The following is a 14,815-nucleotide window of genomic DNA, read 5'->3' on the forward strand; positions in this document are numbered from 1 at the left end:
GGGATTGACGGACAAAACGATGATTGACAGGGGGATGAACCAATACCTGGGAGAGAGATAGAGGGAGAAACAAACAGACAAACGACACCACTCGCACACAAATTTGGGGACGTAACAGTCTTGGTTTGACCCACAACATCAACTGGAATACTACACAAATCTAAGATGTTACATTTTTTAAATTTATTTTCTATCATGCATAAAGAAATGAAAAAGATGTATAGGATATAGTGGGGGGAAATGTTTTGTGAAATAAATATACAATGATGTAAAACAATAAGTAAAGTGGCCATTCCACCATCAGGACAACAGAAGTTTCTGAAAAATAAAAACATATAGCTGTTCGTGGGATACATGAAATTCTGTTTTGTCAAAAGTCTCTCCCACTCAGCTGGTGTCCCAGTGTGTCTGAATAGTCCACTCTTACGTGTAACCACGCTGGTGACTTGGTTTTTGTTGTAGGCTTATTGTTTTACGTTTTTTCTACTCAAGCTACAACATATTTTTGCTCTTAGTCCACTCTTACCTTTGAATTCTCCTGACTGTTAATCCACTGTTAATTTCAGCGAAGACCATTGTCCAGCTGTGGAGAGACATCTGAGGAAGGAACATAAAGAGAGAGGTTCTGCTCAATGTAAATCAATCAACAATCAGTAAATCTACAATTTAACTGTTGAATCTGTCAAAACAGTTTTCCATTAGACCACCTTTGCATTGTGCTCACTGTCTACTCTGCCAAGTGTGGCCATTGGGTATTGAACTCAGGTCTGTTTGCCCTTGGAAAAGACGGGAAAACTGTAGAGAGATACAGAGGAAAGAAAGTGAACCAGAAGAACAAAAAAGAAACACTAGAACTGTAACTCAAAATGATATCTCAAGTAAGTGTGATGGCACTCCTCTCCTGTTCACTAATTACCTTTGCTTTGTGATTGACTTAAGCTTTGCTCCCTTGTTTTCTCCACTCCCTTTCTTTCTTTCACCTGCTCCTCCTCTTCACAGTATATTGAAAAAAATGTCTCATTTATATTTTCGGCATCTGTTCATTATTCTTCATCAGTCTGGGGAATCTCTTTCTTTTCATCATACTATATTTCGGATGTTTTCTGGGTCTTTTAATGCCATAGTCCACCCATTCCATCATTATTGTATGTTTTTCTTATTTTGGATGAAGACTATGCATCTGTACCCTTTTATAAGCCTTTATCACTTTGTTACAGTACTAGGTTTGAGGCTACTTTTGATTATATTGCATGCCAACATCAATGTGGGAAACATTGATTTCCGTTGTTGTGGCAGTGAATGTCAATGTCAGACTGCGATGGCTGTAGCAAAGTAAAGAAGGCTTATTATAGCAGTCACTCCTGGCCCACACCACGACTAGACTCCATTATTAGACCAAGATGAACGAAAGTTCATCCAAATGTTGTCAGTCTCTTTAATAGCTGCCTTATACTCCACACACAGTTTTTCCTCTCCATTTTCATGTTTTCTTTCTATCTTCCTCATCTGCCCATGCGTCATCAGTGTGGAGATCTTCTTTCTTCTCCTCATCCCCCTTTTGATCTTTTTTCATGTCATCTGTTTGGACACTTTCACTGTCATCACTACCTGTCCATTCCTCATGGTTTGTGTCTTTCTCTCTATTACTCTGGTAGTCACCTTTCTTTTCCTCATTCCTGTCTTTCTTCTCATCCTTTTGGTGTATTTTCTTGCTCATGCAATCCTGACTATCTTTGCATTCCTCCACACTTCTGTCATTCCTCTTATCAGCATTAGTTTTGCCCTCATCTTCACCTTCCTCATCATCATCACTTTGGTCACTCTCAATGGGGAAAAAGCTGTGACCCACTATTTTTTCTTTCTTAGTCCCCAAAATTAAAAGAAGGTTTTTGTCCCAGCTTTTGTCACTTATACAGCTGAAACAGAATGTCAATATCAAGCAGGGTGAAAGTCGTGCAATACATGTGATACAATAGGTTTCTTGAAGGAAAACATTGTTAAGTTGGAAACAAATTATTATGTGGTTAATATGAATACAAGTGTCCTGACCATATACAGTTGGATTGATTAAAATTTCCATGTGAGTTATGCTATGTATAGACCTTAAAATGGCAATCTCTGTTAAGTCTTTTACAATCAGTGCAGATGAAGGGCAGGAAATGAGAGGACAGATTTTAAGCAAAGCCTACATTTTGTGGTGTTATGGATACTGGTGTGCATCCAACAGCTGACCAGAGGAGGTGTGCAGTAACTACAGACCAGCCAAACAGGGTTTTTGCAGCTTCAAGAACTTGTATAGAATCAGCATGCATGTAGACCATAGTGATTACCAATCAGCTGTTTTGGAAGTTCTTGCCATTCAAATCTGACACTATTCAAAAGTAAGTGTCTGAGTATCCACAGAAGGTGCTGTTGGGTGTCCTTCTTCTTTGAAATACCTAGTAGTAACAAAATCAGTGCCAGGAAGAAAAAACAAGTGCAGGGAAAACAAGTGAATTATTTATTTTATTTTATTTATTCAGGTACTTGGTGAAAAGTTTTCAGTGTATATGCACCGCATATGTATGTATGTCAGTGGAGGCTGGTGACTTACACAGAGATGGCAAAGCTTGTTTCCAAAATCACCTAAGACAAGTTATTTTCACCTAAACGTTTAATAAAGACATTTATATTAAAATATTATGTGGAATGGGACAAGGCCAGTTTACAGCAGTTATTGAATGAGGGTATGAGGCAAGAGTTCATGTGTTCAGAAGTTTGACTTCAGTGTAGGACAGGACTTGAGGAGTTCAGAGGCTTGACTTCAGTGCAGGACAGGATGGATAAAAACACAAAGATGTGCAGTTAGACTAAACGGCCAAGACATGCAGGAAGTGATAGTGTGATGCTGTCATGTAGACATGACAAAACTATATTGTTGAGAGGGGAGGAATCACACCATAGGTCAAAAGGGGGAATGTGGCCACTTCATCTAGGGAGTAGCAGTGCTGGACAGGCTCATCATGGATGGATGGTGTAGAAGAGCTCAACTCGAGGACTAGGGAGACAAAAAGCAATTACACAACACAGTTAGACAATAATTACATGTTAAATCACATGTATGTGTAATAAGATGATTGTATTTGTGTATGTGATTGACTGTGGATGAGAAAGCATGTCATGGCTTCAGTTCATGTCAGGAGAAAGTTGACACTGGTGGTGGAGTGGTCATCACCTCTTAATCAGGGAACAGGAGGGGACTTAGCTGTAAACAAATAGCGGATGCATTGAGTTACACATGAATCAATTGTTTGAAAATGTAATTCACTCTACATACAGTAATGAGAGCAAATTTGACCGGACTACTCGCAGTGCTTGGAGAGGAAGCATTCAATGCCCCCGTGGATGAGAGGGCACATGGGACAAGGGGAATAACAGAGTAACATCTTAACTGTCCCTCCTAACCCTAACCCTAACCCTTACCCCTCCCTGGGTTTAGTGGTATAAAGTTCCAGAATCTAACAGAGATTCTGTATGAGGATGTTATCCTAGAGACAAAAGGTGGGTGTGTGAAGTAAATGAAAGAATGTAATCACTTCTTATTCTTAATGTTTTTATATTCCTGTTGTTACTTTTATATTTTGTATGTTTTTATTATTCTTTTTGGTAATTCGTGATTATTATACATTGTTTAAAATAATGAAACGGGGGACTTTTGGAATTGTACAATATTCTATGTGCCTCTCACCTTTCACCAGTACACAACGCAGAGAGAGACATAACATTAGGTGCTAGGGAAAGGGGGGCCTAGGACCTGTAGTCTCCAAGGTTAAATTCCATTGTAAGTCTCTATATTCCCTGGAAGATGAGACTCCCAGAGAGAGATATATATAACCTGCTAGCCCGAAATAATTTTAATTTTACATAATTTCTTTGTAACATTGAATGAAGTACCCCCTCCAAAAGACGTTGACCTTCAGACCTCTTTATTTCATCTCATTGCAAACTTTTGTGTATCCGACACTTGTTTCACTGCACCATCGAAGCGTGCCCCTCAGCCAGCACAGACAGCTCCCTGCAGCTGTCTAATGGTGCAATCCAGACCTTTAAGGTTTCTGTGTACTGCTTTATATCTCCTAGTACATTGATATCTTCAAAAGTCTGGACTGAGCAACGTTCCAGGGCAGTCGTGACTCAGGTCTAAACGAGCTGTCCGTGCCAGTTGAGGGGTACGTTTCGACAGCGCAGTGGAAAAAGTGTCAAATACACAAAAGCCTGCAGCCGTCAACTTTGGCTATGGTGCGGCAGAAGGGCAGAGATGCCGACATGCTCCCTGCACTTGTCATGTCGCTGGTGAATGTATGCATGTGTCTGTGTGTGTGCTCACATGCTAGTCTGTGCTTGTGTTCTCTCAGGGAGGGGACGTCAGTGAGGGGAACGACTAGTTGTCCACTTCCTCACTCAGGTCAGGGCTGCTACTCACTTCCTCTTCCTCTTCCTTGTCCTTCTTCACTATCAGCAGTCATTGTAGGATCCATTGCTAGGATGGTGCTGTACATGTTCCTCGCCTCAGCCTGTTTTCTCTCCACCTGATGCAGTCTGCGCTGGAGGACACAACGCAGTCCACAGTGTCCTATTTCTGTAAGGCCTGTGGGGACAGCTAAGACAAAATTGTCTTAACAACTATAAAGTTAATGCATTAGGGCACCATATATCAATTATACATCAATGTTACCATATATGAAGATATATTTCATTAGGGTGAGAGAAAACTTACTTTGGTTGATTATGTCCTCTGTGGTCTGGTTTATGAGGCTCTTCAGTGTTCCCACCACCTACTGGAGGTCACAGCAGTGCTGTAACATTTCCTTGACCTGGATTGATTTCTCCTCTTCCAGTCGATTGATAAGCATCACTTTGTTGAAGACCTGCCGTTTGGTGCCCAGGCTAACAACTGTTTCTGAACAGGAAAAAGTGGTAAAATATATAAAGCTATTCACTCTTCACTCCTGAAAAAGTGGGACCTTACAGGGTTTTACATACCATCTCCTTGTATGTTCCAAGGAAGGACAAAGCTGTGACACATCACATGCTGCCTCCACATCAACTCTGTCTTCAGCAGCCACAGAAGAGTTGAACTGCAAGACAACCTTTCTCAACTTTGTCTTGAGTTCTATGATCTTACACCTTTTACGCTGTCTCATTTGGCAGCTGTCTGTAAAGGTAAAGTACATGGCAAATAGACACATTTTTCACCTTGCTAGATGTTCTCACCTCTGTGTGTGAAGACCATGTCAAGAACAGCCTTCAAGAACCATGTTCAGGCCTACATTCTGCCTTCCATCATCTCCAGATGGAAGACAGACCAGGCAGACATTCTTCAGGACCTGAAGCAGAGGGAGGAAATCAGCCTGGGAGGTGACTTGAGAGCCGACTCACTGGGATACTTTGCGAAATTCGGGACTTATTCAATGATGGACCTCAGCACCAACTGAATCACTGACATTCAGCTCGTACAGGTAAGTTTCTTCTATTGATATAGAATTGAAATTATGTGTTTATAGGTACATTATTTTGGTGAAACACAATAATTTAATTGCCATGTCCCTGATTTTCTATTTTTTTAATCAATAGAGCAGTGAGGTGGGTGGCAGTTCACGTATGGAGAAGGAGGGCCTGAATCCACAGTCTCATGTTCCTTGAGGAGTCCGGTGTGAAGGTGGCTTCTATCATCACTGACAGACACCCACAGATACAGAAGTTCCTCAGGGAGCTGAGACCATGCATTTCTATAATGTGTGGCATGTATCAAAAGGTATCATCCTAATAACAAAACCATTACAATAGTGAGTGAAACACTAATGTTTGATTATAGTTCTATCTTTATCTTATATTTGTCATGAATGCATCCCACTTAGATGTCAACAAGAAGGTGGAGGGGATCTCCAAGGAGACTGACTGTTTGAAGGTGAAGAAGTGACAGGCGAGCATCAAGAACCATTTACATGTATGGCATTTAGCAGACACCTTTATCCAAAGCGACTTACAACAAATGTGAATAATTTATCCATCAGTCATTATAAAAAAAAGTAATCTATGCTGAACTAGGAAGAAAAACTTATTTGTGTGGCCACAAGCTTCTAATGTAATATTTTACTACAACTCAGATGTGCAAGCTCATCTCACAACCAGAGCCATCTTCCACCCACAGGTCACAACCATGCAATGTCAGACCGGGAAAAGTACTTTTAAAAGTCATTTAAATGCCCACCAAAGATGGTCTAATCTGAACATTTGGACCTTTCATTTGTTTAAACACAGGTTAAAGTGTCTTAAATGTCTGCTCCACATTCAATATTTTAGACACAAGTTAAAGTGCTGATCAGATTATATTCAAGTCTTACATTGCAAGACAACACTGAGGAATTTTGTTATATTTTGATGAAAGCACAGAGCACAGAGTTGGAAGCAGCAGAAAGAGAAAGAGCTACAAGGCTAGTGCCTCACAGGGAAATGTTGTGCAGCACATAGAAGCAGCACATATAGAAGCAGCACATATAGAAGCAGCACATATAGAAGCAGCACATGTATATTAAACAACTGAGAGAAGAGAGTACATGCGCCATATTGTGGCTGTTGCCTCCATGTTAGGAAGGCAAGGAATACCTTTTAGAGGTCACAATAAAAGTGCTGAGGCAGCTTCCTTGAGTGCATGGCGCTTTTAAACCAGTTTGATCCTTTCCTGCAGAAGTACACAGCCCCATTGAACAGCACCTATGTCTCACCACCGTGCCAGAATGAGATGATCGGGATGACTGCAACTATTGTCAATGAAATTAAGTGTTGTCTAAGAAATGAGTCTAAGATGTATGCCATAATGGTGAGGCCAGAGACGGACACTCCGAAAAGATGGCATCTGTGTTCGATATGTTACCACAGAAGGTACAGTTAAGGAGCGGTTCCTGGCCCTAACAGAACTGACAGGTTTTGATGCTAAATCAATAACAGCTGCAATAGAGCACTGTGGAAGAATAAACATCAGTCTTCACATGGGTTGCATAGTGTGATCAAGGAAAAGCTTCTTTATAAATAACACAGTGCGCACTGAGGAGAGACAAATCGATCAGCGCAGAGACAATGGCCTGCAGAATGCTGTGATTCCTGCCAGTCTCTTCTCCAACAGGACAGTTTATAATAGGATACAAACAACAGTAAATTCAGATAAGGGTGCAGCTGCTCAAGGACAGTCAAGATGAGTTACTTTCTCACCACATTCCACCCGGCACCGCCCTTCAGACAATGAGGATGAAGTCAACATAGTATACAACTACTTTAGACATGGTGTGGTAAAGTATTAGTGAATTAGTGAAGTAATTAGTCACATTATATAAGGGATAAGGTAGTAGTTAGTGAGGTAGTCCATTTTAGATCAATACTAATATCAGCATTAAAATGGAAGTAAAATACACACAATTAGATACACACAATCAAAGTGATTATATTCTTTCATTTATTTCCACATTCCCGCCTTTTGTCCTTTCTAGGACACCATCCACATACAGAATCGCCGTTGGAACTTAATAACATTAAACCCAGGGAGGGGTAGAGGCTCCTTCAGTTAGTCTGCTAGAAAAGTTACATTTGATTATTCTTTTGTCAAGGTCTAGAGGAAAACACAGATCCTCAAATAGTTCAAACTCCTCCTCATTAAAGCCAGTATCATCAGATATCAGAGGCACAGCTTGGGATATCATAATAGTCGCAGTGGTTTTAGTCACACAAACATTACACAGGCTCTTCAGACAGATTATCAGTACAATCATGGCAACAAATAACATCAGTCCGACAAAGAGATAATGCACAATGGTTACTCCCCAGTTACCAAAAGTGTTCTTCAACCCTGCAGCAATTCCCAGATTATCAGGGTTATAATTATCATACTTAGTGGCTTCATTTTTAATCTTATCAACCAGATTAAAGATCTTCTCACTCTCATCAGGAATGTAAATACAACATTCAGTACCAATTACAGCACAGGTACCTCCTTGGGCAACCACAACTTAATCAAGGGCTATGCGATCTTGGAATGTAACAGTCTGAGTTGCTATCATCTCAGCACTCATGCCCTGTAGGCTTTTGGCTGTCTCATTAGCTAGTTGTTGTAGTGACGCTGCCATGTTAATCGACTGCCTTGCCAATTTACCAGTACCATACCAAGGGAAAGCGATTGCAAAGAAACGTTCAGTCTCTGAGATTGCTCTCTTAGATCAACCTGGATTGAAGGAAGGAGGTTTAAGCAGTATGCGAGTGTGAGGCAGAACATAAGCAGTGTAACATGATCTTGTGTTCATGCCATTTTTCACCCATCGACAGTGAGAGTGAACGACACCGTCAACACATTTTGTAGCATTACAAATAGTGTCACCTGCAGAAGTAGTGTTACAGGATATGGTCACATCACATAATATCTTACCCATAGGTTTATATGTAGCATTTGACTGCCAACACAATGCAGCTACTATAGAGGAAACGTGAAATGCAGGAGGAAAAGCATTGAATGTTCTTTCACTGTACTCAGGCATATACCAAGAATTAAAACATCACAACAACACCTCCTGACTCATTATAGATTCTGTCACAGGTAGTGTCTTTAGGCCTAAGCTGGGCAAGAAAAACATTCATGGCTAAGTCTATAGCAACATTATCTGATGGGTACTCATTCTAGCACTTGTATAGTCATGACATAATTCAGTACGATTGAAAGGCACTGAACCGAAAGGCAAACCCATTACAACATTGTGAGGGATCAGAGTGCAGACCCAACAGGATGACCGGTTGTTGATTTGGGTGTGTCTCAATGCCAGGGAATGTCTCTCCTCGTGGAGAAGGTCTGGGTCTGTTGCTTCAAGTTGGAAGGTTTTGTCTTAGAGGGGAGTTGGTGTAGTGGGAGGGGAAGGGGGAATCAGTGTGTGTGTGTGTGTGTGCCAAGGTTGAGAGGTTACAAGCACTTCACCCCTTGTATGTGAGCCTGTGCGCTTTTCGTCTGCTTCTGGGCCATGCCAGGCCTGCGTTGGTCCCGTTGGCTGGGATCTCAGGTCACTCACCCACACAATCACAGAGTAGAGGAGGATGGCACCGGCATCGACGGCGAGGACCCCACTGCAGTAGAAGCATCCCTGGGCGGCTCTCGACCTCCTCCTCTCCCATGGGCTGGTTTGCAGTGGGAAGCATGGACCCATGTTGCTCTCCCCTCACATTTCACTGCAGTGTGAGTAGTCAGCAACACCTGGAATGGGCCCGTCCAACTGGGGGCGAGCGAGTTCTTTCTCTTGAAGACCTTCACATAGACCGAGTCACCTAGCTGGAACTGATGACGGTCAGAGTTGGCTGGATCTGCTTGAGCTGCTCTGACCTGTGAATGAACAGCTTTGATTGCACGTGTTAGTGCTATACAAAAAGTCAACATTGTGTTATCCGTCTGTTGTCTCATGGACAAAGGAGGGGTCAGAGGCAGCCTCATGGGTCTTCTCATAAGAACTTTGTGTGGTGAAAGCCCAATTTTTCTATTCGCAGTTGACCTCATAGCCATGAGGGCAAGGGGAATGGCCTCGGGCCATTTCAAACTGGTCTCAGCACAAATCTCGGCTAGTTTGTTCTTGAGCACTCCATTCTGTCTCTCTACCACCCCTGCAGACTGGGGGAGGTAGGGACAGTGAAATCTTGGATTTATCTGCAGTCCTTTACACAGTTCCTGTCCAGTGAAATGAGTAACTCGATCACTAGAAATCTTTCCAGGGATCCCATAGCGACACACAATGTCTCTCATCAAAATCTTAGCTACTGTAGTAGAGTCTGCTTTTCAACATGGGTAGGCTTCTACCCATTTTGAGAACATATCAACAAGTACTAACACACATTCATAACCACACCATTTTGACATTTGAATGAAATCTATCTGCATATATACAAAAGGTCCCTAAGGTGGGGGATGTGCTGCCATTACTGTTTTGCCAGTTTTTCCTGGGTTATGCTGTTGACAAATGTGACGTGTTTTGCAGTACTGTTCTGCTGTGCTTGTGAAACCCGGAGCAAACCAATTTGAATTTACAGTATCACACATTCCCCCCTTGCTCGTGTGGCCCACCCCGTGGGGCTAAATGAGCCAACCAAGGAAACAATACTTTAGGAGCAACCACGTGGCCATTGTGAGATCTTCATAAAACACCATCATAAATCTCCAAGTATCTTTTAATGGTTTCTTAACTGGGAAAAGTTAAGTCAATAACTCCCTTCTCCAATAACGAGTCCACTGCTTCTCTCCTCAGCTGATACTGTGGCTTCCTAGGCAGGTTTAGTTGGGTCAAGTGTTATCTTTACTGGCTCAGCGCTCCTCACCCTCCCCACATCATTCTCATGTTTAGACCAGAGGCAGTCTGGGACAATAGCCAACAAACCTGATCTAATCTGTCTAACACATTATGTTCATATTCAGTAGGCACTTCCAAAACACCCTGTTTTGTACATTTCATATCACAATTTAGTTTACAAAGTATGCCTCTTCCCAACAAGTTTAAATAACTATTTTCTGTGAGAAGAAATGCATGCTGGTCAGATAATGGGCCTAATTGTACAGATAACGGTTGAGTTACTGGAGTTGGAATAGGAATACCAGATACACCCACAGTGTTCACTACTTCCCCTGAAAGACTAACATTAGACACAGTTCCTGATTTGACTGTAAAAATGGTTGCACCTGTACCTTCTAACAATTTTAACATTTTCTCTCCCACCTTTAAAAAAAAAAACGGTGGGCTCCATATGTTAATCTGGAGTGAGTTGATATGATGGAAACTCTGGGCCTCTCTACTTCTCCTGATAATGTTTCTGACCCACATGAAGTGGGTGAGGGTTGTTGTTTGGACCCATGTATGAAGGGCGAGGGTTTTGATTTGGAGTCCTGTATGAAGGGAGAGGGCTGTGAGGCTGATTCTGAAATGGGTAAGCATTAGGAGGCAGATTGCTCCTTGGCTGATATTCTCCTGCCTGCTCCTTCTCAGGATAGTCCCTAGCCCAATGGCCCTCCCCACCACAAGTGTAGCAAGAATTTGTTCGTTGTCTTTGCTCAGGATAATTTACAGTTTGTTTGAACCCCTGTCCTTGCATTGAATCTCCTCTACACCTGAAAGACGATCTGTGTCGCCCTCTGAAACCTCCTCTGCCTCCTCGCTGACCCCCCCGCTTGGCCTTGTGATCATGAGACAGCTGAATAATCTGCATAAGTCTTTTAGCATCATCCTTTTTACGCTCAAAGTAATGTGCCACTTGGACAATTTCAGTCACAGTTTTGCCTTTCCACCCAACACACACTCTCATTATTTCTGTTTTGATCTTAGAGTCAAGTCCATTCACAAATGCCTGCACAAACGCGGGCCCATTACATTCATCCTCTTTCAGCCCTGAGTGTGCTATGAAAACCTTTCTCAACCTTTCTACATAGTCACTTGGCTCCTCTCCTGATCCCTGCTTACAGTTTATTACCTTCTCCCAGTCCACCCGTTTAGGAGAGACCACTGGTATGGCCTTTAACAATTTCTCCTTTGCTACTTTGAACGCATTCTCAGCCACAGGTGACGTGGTCGGCCACGGTGCCTCAACCATTGGTTTTCGGTGTATGCCTGATGTTAACATCATTTCTAGCAACACATTCATGTCCATCCATGTTGGTCTATGACATGTTATAATTGTGTTCAAATGTCTAATAAATTTCTCAGGATCCTCTTTTATTGAGGGCATTTCATTAACTATAGATCTCAATTCAGTGGGTGACCAAGGTCGATAAACATCAACAGTAGCAGGTATTTCATCCCCTTGTGGCCCTCTCACTGTTCGTGTTCCTGAGAAAGCTCCCATTGGTAACACATGGACTTTATCTGATTCTGATTCAGGGAGAGACCCGAAGTCCATGTTGTGTGAAGTGTGCTTCACTTTGGTTTTTGCCTTTTTGGCTGTCTGTGTCTGTGGCTGTGGCTGAGCCATGCTGTGTGAGTGAGTATGCGTGTTGGGCTCAAGTTGCCCGCTCACCCCCGCACCCCCCACACCACCGTCACTGTCACTTGCGACTGGTGCTGAAGCAACAGTCTCTGAGTTGTCTTGAGGGGCAATTTGTTCTTGAATTTGTTCTTGAATTTGAGAAGCGGTTTGGACGGCTCTGTGGTGAAAATAATTATCATCAGAGTCGCAACCAGGCTCAGGCTGCTGTGGGTTGACCTGCACTGACATTTGAGCGTTGAGCACGCTACCTTTAGTTACTGTAGGCTGAACTGTGGTAATCCAAGCTTTCTTTTCTGGCTTTGCTGTGTCTGTTTGAGGCTTCCTTTCTGTCCTGGCCCTGTTTGTCTTTTCTGCTGGAGTTTCAACTTGAGTTTCTGAGTTTGCCTTTTCCTTTAAACTGTTTAACTTACTGTTTAATATTGATTCTGTGCAACGTTTCTGACATTCCTCATCCCATGCCATAAATCGTTTCCATGATACCATTCCTTTATTTCCCTTTTTAGTTTCTCTGCGTTCCAATTCCTTTCTTAAATATTCCAGGACATCTTTATTGAAAGTTCCGTTAATCGGAAACTCCCCAAGTGTCCATTTACACCACAATTCTATATCTGCTATAGAATTTAAGCCGTAAGTTACCCACATATATTTAGCTGGACCACTAGGATCCATTGTCCCCGGTTTTGTTGATTTATTCCCCATTTTGATATCTTAAAATCTGTCTGTGAATACTGGATGGCTAGTCCAAACAGTAGCACCACCTATATCAATACAAACACACTTTCTGTTTGTCTTTACGTCAATATTTCTATACCCTTTGAATCTCCCTTTCCACTGATCTATAATTCTTACTGCCGGAGTCTCTATGCTAGTTACAACGTACTTGTTCAATACTATACAAGGAATGTCTTCCCTTATAACGTAATTATTCCACCTTAAATTTAGGATTCTTATCTATTCAATATTAGAAATGTTGTATATATCATAAACCCACCCTGCATGACCACTGTAGCGTCCCACAGCGTCCCAACACTGACTAAATGCCGATAAAACCATGTATATCACAACAAAACCCTAACTAAATCACAAAATTTGCTAAACCCTACCTAAATGCCAATTATATTACTCCAAGTATATGCCACGTAAGGAATAACTCGTATTCTGCCAGCCTCTCGCTGGGTCCTAAAGACCCCAAGTTTAGGAAGAACGCTGGGACTCTAACCCCTGATGCAGCAGGATTCCTATGACCCTCTGATACCCTTTCCTTTTTACAGTGAGACCCCTGGTCCCCTGTTAGTTACTTTTCTGAAAATGTTTACCTTTTAGAACATATTTACTTCATCACACAATATAAAAACATAAAAAACGATGATGTCAGAGAGGAATAACCTTCTCGGTCACAGTGAGAACAAAACAATCGCACAGGGAATTTCAAAAGGTTCCCTTACCTCTATGTTTGCTATAGTTGCGAAGTTTGCCCGTCACTGGATCGATTGGTCCTATCTCTCCGCCGTGAGGTGTGTCATCCCATCATCTTGTCACCAACATTGTGGAAGAATAAACATCAGTCTTCACACGGGTTTGATTGTGTGATAAAGTAAAAGCTTCTTTATTAATAACACAGTGCACACTGAGGAGAGACAAATCGATCAGCGCAGAGACAATGGCCTGCAGAATGCTGTGATTTGCTCTGCCAGTCTCTTCTCCAACAGGACAGTTTATAGTAGGACACAAACAACAGTAAATTCAGATAAGGGTGCAGCTGCTCAAGGACAGTCAAGATGAGTTACTTTCTCACCACATTCCACCCGGCACCGCCCTTCAGACAATGAGGATGAAGTCAACATAGTATACAACTACTTTAGACATGGTGTGGTAAAGTAATTAGTGAAGTAATTAGTCACATTATATAAGGGATAAGGTAGTAGTTAGTGAGGTAGTCCATTTTAGATCAATACTAATAGCAGCATTAACATGGAAGTAGGGTACTAGACCCTATAAAAATAAAGATATTAATTCCAAAATTACATGAACTATTATCCTTGCATTAAAATGGACTCAATTCAACTTGTTGAGTGATTTGTTGATGACATTTTTGCATTTTAGCTAATTTTAAGAGTGTCATAGCAAAGGGTCTGAATACTTATGTACATGAGGTATTTCTGTATTTCAATTTTAATACATTTACTGAAATTTCTAAAAACCTATTTTCACTTTGTCATTCTGGAGTATTGTATGTGGATTGATGACAAATTCTTTTAATTTAATCCATTTTAAATTGATTCTATAACACAACAAAATGTAGAAAAAGTGAAGGGGTCTGAATACTTTCCGAAGGCATTGTATATAACTCTTCTCAGGGAGGCCCATTGCTGTGCTTAAGAAGGCATTGTTTTCTTTCAAGGTAAATACCCTCACTACCTCCCCTATACTAACCCTAACCCCAACCTCAAACCTCTTCTCCCCTGCTACCCCCCTGTACAAGTTCTCTCCTGCTAATAAAATATATTTAAAAAATAGCCTACTGGCATTATGACTGCCGATGGCTCCTGGTGTGAGCATTGATTACTTTGTCTTATGATGACTGTTGGATAGATGATTCACTTACTTAAACAAATGTATTGTTGTAAGTCGCTTTGGATAAAGGTGTCTGCTAAATGCCATAAATGTAAATGTAAATGTAAATATGTGGTCGATGCCTATGTTGTGGTCACATGGCTGCCTCCACATGCAGCAGATCCTCTTCTGTCCTTTCCAGTAAGGGCAAAAACAAATCTTTTTTATTTTT

This window comes from Argentina silus (genome assembly GCF_951799395.1).
Source record: "Argentina silus genome assembly, chromosome: X".
NCBI lineage: Eukaryota > Metazoa > Chordata > Actinopteri > Argentiniformes > Argentinidae > Argentina > Argentina silus.